General features: G+C 34.4%; 1 long non-coding RNA gene across 1 annotated transcript; it reads right to left on the bottom strand.

The window, feature by feature from the left end:
* Positions 1 to 859: 859 nt before the first annotated feature.
* On the bottom strand, positions 860 to 1,347 carry LOC127105879 (uncharacterized). Its single transcript, XR_007795157.1, has 3 exons — positions 1,299 to 1,347; positions 1,009 to 1,125; positions 860 to 899 (listed from the first exon to the last, which is right to left on the bottom strand). It is a non-coding gene; the product is annotated as an uncharacterized LOC127105879 (long non-coding RNA).
* Positions 1,348 to 10,258: the final 8,911 nt, after the last annotated feature.

Below are 10,258 nucleotides of genomic sequence, written 5' to 3'. Positions count from 1 at the left end.
CTTATCCATAAATTAACAACTCCTTGTACTATACTGTATATTTTATTACTATTATAATTCCATTACAGGCACCATTAAAACACGCTATCAGAACCGTACTCTATTCAACCTCACAGTCACAAGGATTAGAAAACCGTCTGCAACAGCAAAAACTACGGTATCGCAACTTCGCAACATCTATACCGACCAAAATCCTAAAAGTTTTTCTGTGACGCAACCTCACAACACTACTCAACATATTAACAACATCATAATAATGTAATTATAATTATAACTAAACTATGTTTAGTGATCTATTGCAATGAAGGAGTTGAAGATAATTATACCTGCAAATGAGATTTAACATGTGATAGAGTTAGATCCTTTACATCCATAAGCTCAAGAACTGATTTTGGTGTAGCTCCTAAAAATTCAAAACAAATGCACGTTAATATAAATAATCCATATTTGAAATCAAAGTGAAAAAACAAATGCACCTTAAAATTTGAAATCATGATAATAAGCAAACTAAATATTTTCAAAAATGGATTATTATTCGTTATCTAGCTCTCATAATATAACTGTCATTAGGTTCCACGGCTTATTAGCAAGATACAAAAATAAATTTAGTCTACAAAAACACCTTACAATTTAGTTATTGGTTTCATAAGTGAAGTGGTGAGGAAAGTGTTGTCTTGATGTCAAAAACAAATTATCAACCCGGGTAATAGCAATTTCAGCACCAATATGTATTACTGGGGCCGCCCTATGACATTGCATCTGACATTCTAATTCCACCACAATTCAAAGACATTCATGCAAGTTGCCATTAAATAAATTCCATAAGAACTCACAAGTCCAGCACCAGCTTTATCTCTTATAAAAGCTGCATCATGGTACCGCTCTTCTTTTATGGCTCTCTGCAAGATTAGAAAATATACAGACATAATTAAATTATATACAATATAGTGAAAAAGTAACTCACAAAAATCAGCTAACAGCATAACACCCATTTGTCAAAATCCCTACTTTGAGAAGAGATATCACTTTTCCAACACTGTCATTGTTAGATGCAGCTGCAATCGCCACCTGAAGCCTAGAAGCTTCTTCATAATCCTCCACGTATACAGCATGCCGTAACTGAGACTGTTGAGCACAAAAAAGGCCAAGCAACTATTTAAATTATAAACAGGTTTGAAGAAATCCTAGTGAAGTATTGCATGAGAATCCACATTGACATAAAACATCAAGAACTCAGCTCACCATTAAAAACTTGACAAAAACCCATTTCAAGGCTATGTCATTTACTAGTCACTTACTGTTTGTTCGTGTTAACTGAAAGCAAATTGTTTCTGATTTTGAATACTTTTAAGTCATTACAAAACCAAAGCGAACTGCTAACAAGTTATTTACAAAGCAATTAACTACTTGATTGATTTTAAGAACACATCTAACTTGGCAAACCGAAGACTTTGATATTGAAGAACGTGAAGTCAATTGATCAACAGAATTATCAAATGTGCTAAGCTTCTCCGTGACCAAAATGCCTTGCCAAGCCTTCCCATGTGTACAAATCCTGCAAAACCACACCAGATACATACATAATCAGTTATACATTCATACATAGACACACATGACCAAAGGCACGTACAATTCAAGGCATGACTATAATACACAATGACAAAAATCAAGCCAGTATCCACAAACCAATTTGTATACCATACATCAAAACATAACCTATAACCAATACCAATTACAAACAGGTCCATAGCAATTATCATCCCATGATTAAGCATAATTCGGTTAACATAACCGATCTAACTTACTAAAAACTCATTTTTAAACTAATCAGTTCAACACAATATCAACAATCCACATTTAACATAACCTAGCATAACTTTGATTCATGCCTTGACAATTTCGAAGTTGGGCTAGTTCATATTTTCATGACAAGTTACACCAGATTTGATCAATTGACATGGCAATCAAACACTAACCACAAAATCAGTTCCACGTTAGTACAAGCATCTAGCATAGAATTTCAATGTTCACTAACTAGTTAACTAACATTCAGTTCCATTTATCATCATAATTAACTTAACAAATTTCAAGCAGCAAATTAGACCAATTCTAACATTAATATTAATAGCCCCACAATTCTAACTATGCTAACTCAATTCAATCCAAAAGCTCCAATTCACATAGCATGACAGTGACATTCCTAACATAACTAATCTAACTTACTAACAATTCATTAGCATTCTAACCAAGACTGACATAACCTTTTTTATTCAACACTAATTCACTAAACAAAAATTTCAAGCTAATTTCTATTAATTCTTCACAGCAATGCATTAATTCACATAACAATCTCACTAACAATAACAGTTCAATTTCATAAACAATATCATTTCACTAACATCTCACATTCAAAGTCAATAAATCCGCCACATTCCATAGTAGTACAGTGGGCATTCAACTGATTCAAATTCATTCCTAACATCACTGACATTCATTTTCTAACTAGGACTTGAATTTACTAAATAGCATTTATCCTATTTACCATTTAGAACCACTAACATACGAAATAGGAGATGTTCTCCACATCTTGGTGCCCTTGTGCGTATTCTCTTCACTATCCTGCTGCGCTTCTTGTATGAATTAGGAGATGTTCTTCATTTAAATTGAAATTTAGGTTTAGGATTTGGTAGGTTGATGGAGGCTTAAGAGTGTTAGGGTAAGAAAACGGAGAGAGGATGGGGAGGTGGGTTTTTGGATAGCTCGTTTTCATGAATGGGAGGAGCCTCGTTGCGGATGTGGTTTCTAGCGCGGTGAAGACAACATTTGAGGAGGAGAAAGAGAGTGAAACAAGGAAATGTGTGGATCTGATACTTTCAACCTCTTTTTAATTTAAAGATTTTAGACAGCGCTTTATCAAAAGCGCTGACTAAGATCTATATTTAAAAGCGCTTTCTAAAAGCGCTGTCTAAGGGGGGGTCTTAGACAGCGCTTTTAGAAAGCGCTGTCTAAGACCCCCCCTTAGACAGCGCTTTCATTATTTTTTTGGAACATTTTCCGTGTTTTATTTTAATTTTAACCTTAGACAGCGCTTTCTTTTAAAAGCGCTGTCTAAGATGCGCTGTTAAAAGTCATTTTTGGCGTAGTGATGGTCTCCACTGAGTAGATGGGTCTCAAGTTAACTTATTAAGGACTACTCCACACAAGTCTAACCTGAGTATACCATCCTCCTATCTTAATTGCACTCAAGTTCGGGTTAGAACTTACCTCACCACTCAGAGATCACCAAGTACAATAGGAAGATTATATCACACAAACAAGTATACAAATATCAAATATACAATTATATACACATAAAAAAAGTAGGCTAAACCCACTGAGGACTACTCCCCAGCAGAGTCACCACTTAATTTTTGTAGAAGTATATTTATGACCATCAAGCTATGGATAAGCCTGATGTCAATAAAACCAGAGTCGCCACTGCGCTTTTATTATTTCCAAAGGAAAAAGGGAAAAGTATGAACAAAACCCAAAGATAATAAGTTTACAAATCAAAACTGATAAAATGCCAAAGATTATAGGTAAGGGGGTTGGTTACATAGAGGGAAGGTGTTAGCACCCAAAGTATCTTAGGTACTCCTAGGGAGCCCTTTTTTATGTGTGTATGTGTTTTTGGTACAAAAATATATTATGGGGAGGAGAAAAGAATTCATTGTATATATTTTTGTGTTTGACAAGACCTTTGGACTTGTGCCTACGTACCAACATAAAAATGAGGGATGAAAACCTCGTAGTTCGTGGTATCAGTTTCAAAATGGGTGAATTTCTTTTAATTAAAAGTTTTAATAAAAGGGACATAAAGGGCCCAAAAGTTTGAGTGAGTGTCAGTTCTTTTTGTATTTTGAAATTTTAAGTCAATATGGTTAAGTTCATTTATAAATTTGATTTAAGAAAAAAAGGTTTGAAAATTCATTGGCATAAGGCCAAAGTTTCTAATAATTTAAACAAAGTCTATGTTTGAAAACTCAAGCAAAGAAAGTTGTTGAAAAAATAGGGGGACATATTTTGAAATTTAAGAAGTGAGAGGAGATGAAGAGACTAATCCTAAGCATAAAATTAAAAGTTAAAAGTTGAAAAGATCTGACCAATGAGATGCAATCCAACAGACAAGAATGTCATATAGAAAACCCACTTTCTATTTGGACTTTGAATCAAGCCATAATCAACAAGCAATTAGCAATATCCTACATCAAGAAGATAAAGGCATCAAATAAATATGGCCATATTCAAGCAAGCAAATCCCATAGCTAGCAGTCTTCTTTGTCCTCTCATGTATCAGATGAAATACTCCTTGATCAACTTATAACAAATTATTAGACATAAGATCAAAATAACAGTTGGCCTCAAGATAATGTAGCAGATGAGTTCAAATAAGTCCCAAGACTTGCATCAGATGAAGGCTCAGTTCATAATAACTTGATTTCAAAATGATGACATTGGCCATGTCCTTTTTGCACAGGAAATGTTGCCTAATCCTAAGGCCAAAAGTTCAAATCAAGACCAACAAACCACCAAACATTTTTTAGGGTTTTTGTTGTTTATTAATTGTTTTAAGGTCCTAAGGCCATAAACAAAATCAAAATGCACAAACAATATATACAATCACAAGATATGGCTCAAATGAGCAAAGTAAAAATGGCATAAACATAAACAAGTTAAATGAATTGTAAATGGCAATGAATGAATGACTGAAAATTAAATTGCATAAAGTTAATGACTTGAAAGTAAAGCAATATTAACAATAGTTAGTCAAATTTTAGTCAAGGTTAATTAAATGTTAGTGGTGTTTTGCTTTTTAATTGATTAAGTCATTCTTTGGAGAACACTCAACCATCAATCCACAAACATGGATCCTTGAACAAAGACATATTCCGTAGGAAGGAAAAAAGGACAACTTTCCATATAATACCATGACAGATAAGAGTATTACAATCTCACTTACCAGAATGCTATGCCTTTAGGGTCAAATTTAGCTCTATGTTACGTAATCCTAATTGGACTTATGTAGAAGTCAAAACCATCTGAGGTCGGATAATAAAATTTTAGGTGTTAATGCATGTTAGAGATTTGGTATAATGAACCAAACTCCTAAAGCATACCACACACTAAAAGAAAAGATCAAAAAAGATGGATCTATCTCATCCATACTTGTATTGGTTCATCTGACACAAAGTCATTAATGAACCAATTAGCCTTATGATACTTGAGATTTCACTGGTCAATGAAAGGAATGGGAAAGAATATGGATGAAGATGAATAGGGAGGGGAGTTAGAGAAATACAAATTGGTCATGGGAGGAATTTTAAAAAATTAAACTCATTCATTCATTTTGGGAGATGAAATGTACATTTCATCAATCCCCTAAACCCGATGATGATAATCCAACAAAAGTCAAATTAACCTTGACCAAGGCCCAATCAAATAGTCAAACATCACAAGACCAAAAAAATGGCTCAACTAAATTTTTACACAATTAATAAATTAAAAATCAATTTAAAAATGCATTAAAAAATAAATTTTGACCATTTGGCTCACCAACCGATTGAAGATTACCAGTCAGTGCAATATGATTTTACCGATGAAGAGATTTTGTACTTAAAGATGAAAGATTGTGATGAACCATTGCTTGAAGAAGGGCCAAAACCTGGTTCAGGTTGGGGCATGGTATTTGATGGAGCTGTTAACTCGTATGGTAATGGCATAGGGGCAGTGATTATTACTCCCAAGGCCCTCATTTTCCGTTTACAGCTAGATTGAGTTTCATGTGTACAAACAATATAGCTGAGTATGAAGCTTGCATTATGGGGCTTGAAGGGGGCCTTGATCTCTGAATCAAATATCTTGACGTCTATGGAGATTGAACTTTGGTTGTGAATCAGATCAAAGGTGAATGGGAGACGAATCAACCCAGTTTGATACCATATAGAGACTATGCGACGAGGATTTCAACTTTCTTTACAAAGGATTAGTTTCGTCATATCCCTCGAGATGAAAACCGGATGAAAGATGCTCTTGCAACATTGGCTTTAATGATTATGGTGAAATTTTTGAATGAACTTACTAATTTGACTGTGATGCGTCTTGATAGGCCAACTCATGTATTTGCTGTTGAAGAAGTTAAAGATGAAAAGCAATGGTATATTGATATCAAGTGTTTCCTCCAAAGTCAGATTTACGCCCCCAGGGCATCTTTGAAAGATAAAAAGACTTTGAGGAGAGTAGCTGGTAACTTCTACCTGAATGGTGATGTGCTTTATAAGAGAATCTTCGATATGTTTTTGCCCAGATGCGTGATAGACACGAAGCGTACTTATTGATGACAGAAGTCCATGAAGGTTTCTTTTGGTACTCATTCCAATGGACATTATATGGCCAAGAAGATGTTGAGAGCAAGTTACTATTGGCTGACAATGGAATCTGACTGTTGCAAGTTTGTGAAGAAATGCCACAAGTGTCAAATTTATGCAGATGAGATTCGTGTTCCTCTGACACTATTGAATGTCATTTCCTCTCCAGTGGACCTTCTCCATGTGGGGAATTGTTATGATTGGCATGATTGATCCAAAAGCTTCAAATGGACATCATTTTATTCTGGTGACTATTGACTACTTCACAAAGTGGGTAGAAACAGTATCGTACGTGAGTGTAACCAACAAGTTATTGTGAGGTTTATCAAGAATCAGATTATATTATCCGTTATGGTGTGCCGAGTAAGACCATTACTGATAATGGAAAGAACTTTAACAATAATATGGTGGAAGATCTTTCCAAAGACTTCAAGTTTTCACACCACAATTCTTCTCCTTACAGACCTAAGATGAATGGGGTTGTTGAATCTGTAAACAAGAACATTAAGAAGATGGTTTTGACATATAAAGATTGACATGAGATTCTCCCATTTTCTTTGCATGGGTACCCTACATCCGTCCGCATTTCAACAGGGGCATCCCCTTTCTCTCTCGTTTATGGCATGGAAGATGTGCTCCAAGTGGAGGTTGAGATCCCATCATTATGTGTCTTGATGGAAGCCAAGTTAACAAAAGCTGAATGGTTCCAGACCAGATATGATCATATGAATTTGATTGAAGAGATAAGGGTGACTGCCATGTGTCATGGTCAATTATATCAGCAAAGAATGAAGAAGGCATTTGGTAAGAAGGTCATGCCTCGTGTGTTCAGAGAAGGTGACCTTGTCCTCAAGAAGATTTTATCCTTCAAACGTGATGCTAGGGGAAAATGTACTCCTATATATTACATCATCCTAAACATATATTATCCTCCATTAGTCCCAAATATCAAGAGAATGTCAAATTTGCAAGGTGGTTCATGGTGGTTGACCAGAGGTAGTAAACTAGTCAAAACTAGGGTTCCTTAGACCATATCTCCTACAATGTTTGTCATGTTAAAATGATTACAAGATCAAAGTTACTCCTTATGGCATTCCAAACAAATTTCATGTTTAAGTCAAGAGCTAGTTTTTCTTGGAAAGTCATTTTTTATGGTGAAAGATTCTATGCCATTTTGTCTGAACCCTAGTTGTGAGGTCAACTTCCAAAGACCATAACTTGCTCAAATTTTATGAGATGAAAGACATTCATGTTTCATGATTCAATTCAAGGTGTTTTACTCAACTTTGATGTTTGGAAGAAGTTCAAATTCAACTTAAAAATGTATGTGCCAAGATGAAACATTATAGGTCATTTTGGGCCACTGCCATTGAACAAGTGATTTTCCTCAACTTCTAAAATGAATAACTCCTTGATGTCAAATCCAAATGAGGTTAAATTTGTGGAAAAATTGAATACGTTTGAAATAGCTAGAACTTTGATGAAGAAGCGTTTTCCATTTGAAGTCCATAGCAAAAGTTATTCAAGGTGGAAGAAGTGAACATTTGACTCGGTACTTAGAAAATTTTCAAATGTTTTTGCTTTTCAAAACTTCCACCTCAAAATTTATCATGATCCTTACTTCAAATGGAAAAGTGTTCAACATGAAAGTTATTCCCCGTTATCTCACCTTTCCAAAAAGTTTAAGATCATATCATTTTGCCAAGAAATGAAGGACTTGCGCATGGATTCTTTTCAAAGGTTCATTTGGATGGATTTCACTTTCACTTTTCAATTTCAAATGCATGGCCACATGACATGATTTCAGCATTTTACATTGTTGATTTTGAACCTGAATACATCACTTGATGGTCCTATCATACAGACATGCAAGCATGCAAGGCAAATTTCTATATTTTAAATTTTTTGGAAGTGTGTGGAAATGAATTGGAATGCCTATAAATACAACCCTCATGGCTCAAAATTGAGGACCTCATGCCCTAGCTTTGAACCTGCAATCCAAACCCTCACCATTAAAGGATAATCTTGAAGGTTTTCATTTGAAAATTGAGCTTCAAATATCATTATGTTTTAAGATTGAAACTCCAAGACTCCAAGCTTTTCTTTGATCCTATTCACCTCCTACTAGCTTCGGAAGCCAATCCTAGGTAAATTTGAAGCAAGATCAAGCAAGGTTGAAGCTCATTCGAAGGTGATTTTCCAGAATTTTCATCTCTTCAATTCTATCTTAATTCTTCACTATTCTTTGTGATTTTTGGTTGGCTGAAGTCCTACCAATATAGGCAACAAGATTGAGTTGCTTTGAGGTCAAATCGAAGCAACTCAGTTCATGATCCTCAAAATTCAAATCCTTGTATCTTTTGATATACTTGGAGTTGGAGAAAATTGAGGCCAGATTCGAGCTCTTGAGCATTTTTCTTTTAATCCATGTCCTTGTTTTTCATTTCCAAGGTAATTTGTCGTGGACCAGTCCGGTGAGGTCCACTGAAGAAGAAGACCAGAGCTCTAGCTCCGATGATGTGTTGGCAATATCCTGAACCATGTGATCTTTTCCCATGTTCTAATCTTGGCCTTCGCTTCTGATTACCACACGTGTACACGTGTTGACTGTGGTACATGATAAAGTGCGCATTTTGGCCATCAGATCCGCCATCTCAATTAATGTTGGAGATCTAATGGCCCTTGTTTTTTGTGTTTTTATTTTAATTTCTGATTTTATATTTAATCCTTTTATTTTGTTTTATTCATTTTAATTTCATTTTTAATCCAAAAAATATAAGACTTTCACCAAAACTCTTTAAATATTTTTCTCTTTCATATTCTGAATTAAAATTGTTTTTGGATTAATTTTGATATTTTTCATGAATTAAATGTTTTTGTGCATATTTTTTATAGTTTAAAAATACTTTTGACTTTTCAAAAATCATGAAATATGTTGTCTAAGGTTCTTTGACCTTTTTTTAACTAAGATAAATATCTTGGCCATTTATTTGGTTTTTTGAAGAGATTTTAGGTTTTGACCAAATTAAATTGTATTTTAATTCATTTTTCAATTAATTTTTAATTGATTAATTGTGTAAAAATTATGTTGAGCCATTTTTATGATCTTGTGATGTTTGACTATTTGTTTGGGCCTTGGTCAAGGTTGATTTGACTTTTGTTGGATTAAAACCATTGATTTAGGGGATTGATGAAATCTACATTTTATCCCCAAAATGAATGAATGAATTTAATTTGATAAAATTCCTCCCATGACCAATTTGTGTTTCTCTCAATCCCCTCCCTCATCATCTTCATCCCTATTCTTTCCCATTCCTTTCATTGACCAATGAAATCTCTAATATCTAAAGGCTAATTGGTTCATCAGTGACCTTGTGTCAGAAAAACCAATACAAGTATAGACGAGATAGGTCCACCCTTATTGACCTTTTCTTTTAGTGTGTGGTATGTTTTAGGAGTCTGGTTCATCATACCAAATCTCTAACATACATTAAAACCTAAATTTTTATTGCCCGGTCTCAGATAGTTGTGACTTCTACATAAGTCCAATTACGATTGCTTAACATAGAGTTGAATTTGACCATAAAGGCATATCATTCTAGTAAGTGAGATTGTAAGTCTCCCATCTTTCATGGTATTGTATGGAAACTTGACCTTTTTTCCTTCACATGGAAGATGTCTTGGTTTAAGGATCCATGCTTGTGAATGGATGGTTGAGTGTTCTCCAAAGAATGACTTAATCAATTAAAAACAAAACACCACTGACACTTGACTAAGATTTGACTAATATTTGACTAACTTTTATTAATATTGCTTTACTTTCAAGTCGTTTACTTTATGCAATTTAAATTTCA

Source organism: Lathyrus oleraceus, chromosome 7, assembly GCF_024323335.1.
Source record: "Lathyrus oleraceus cultivar Zhongwan6 chromosome 7, CAAS_Psat_ZW6_1.0, whole genome shotgun sequence".
Taxonomy (NCBI): Eukaryota; Viridiplantae; Streptophyta; class Magnoliopsida; order Fabales; family Fabaceae; genus Lathyrus; species Lathyrus oleraceus.
The sequence above is the reverse complement of the archived record's forward strand: the minus strand, read 5'-3'. Positions and strand labels throughout refer to the sequence as shown.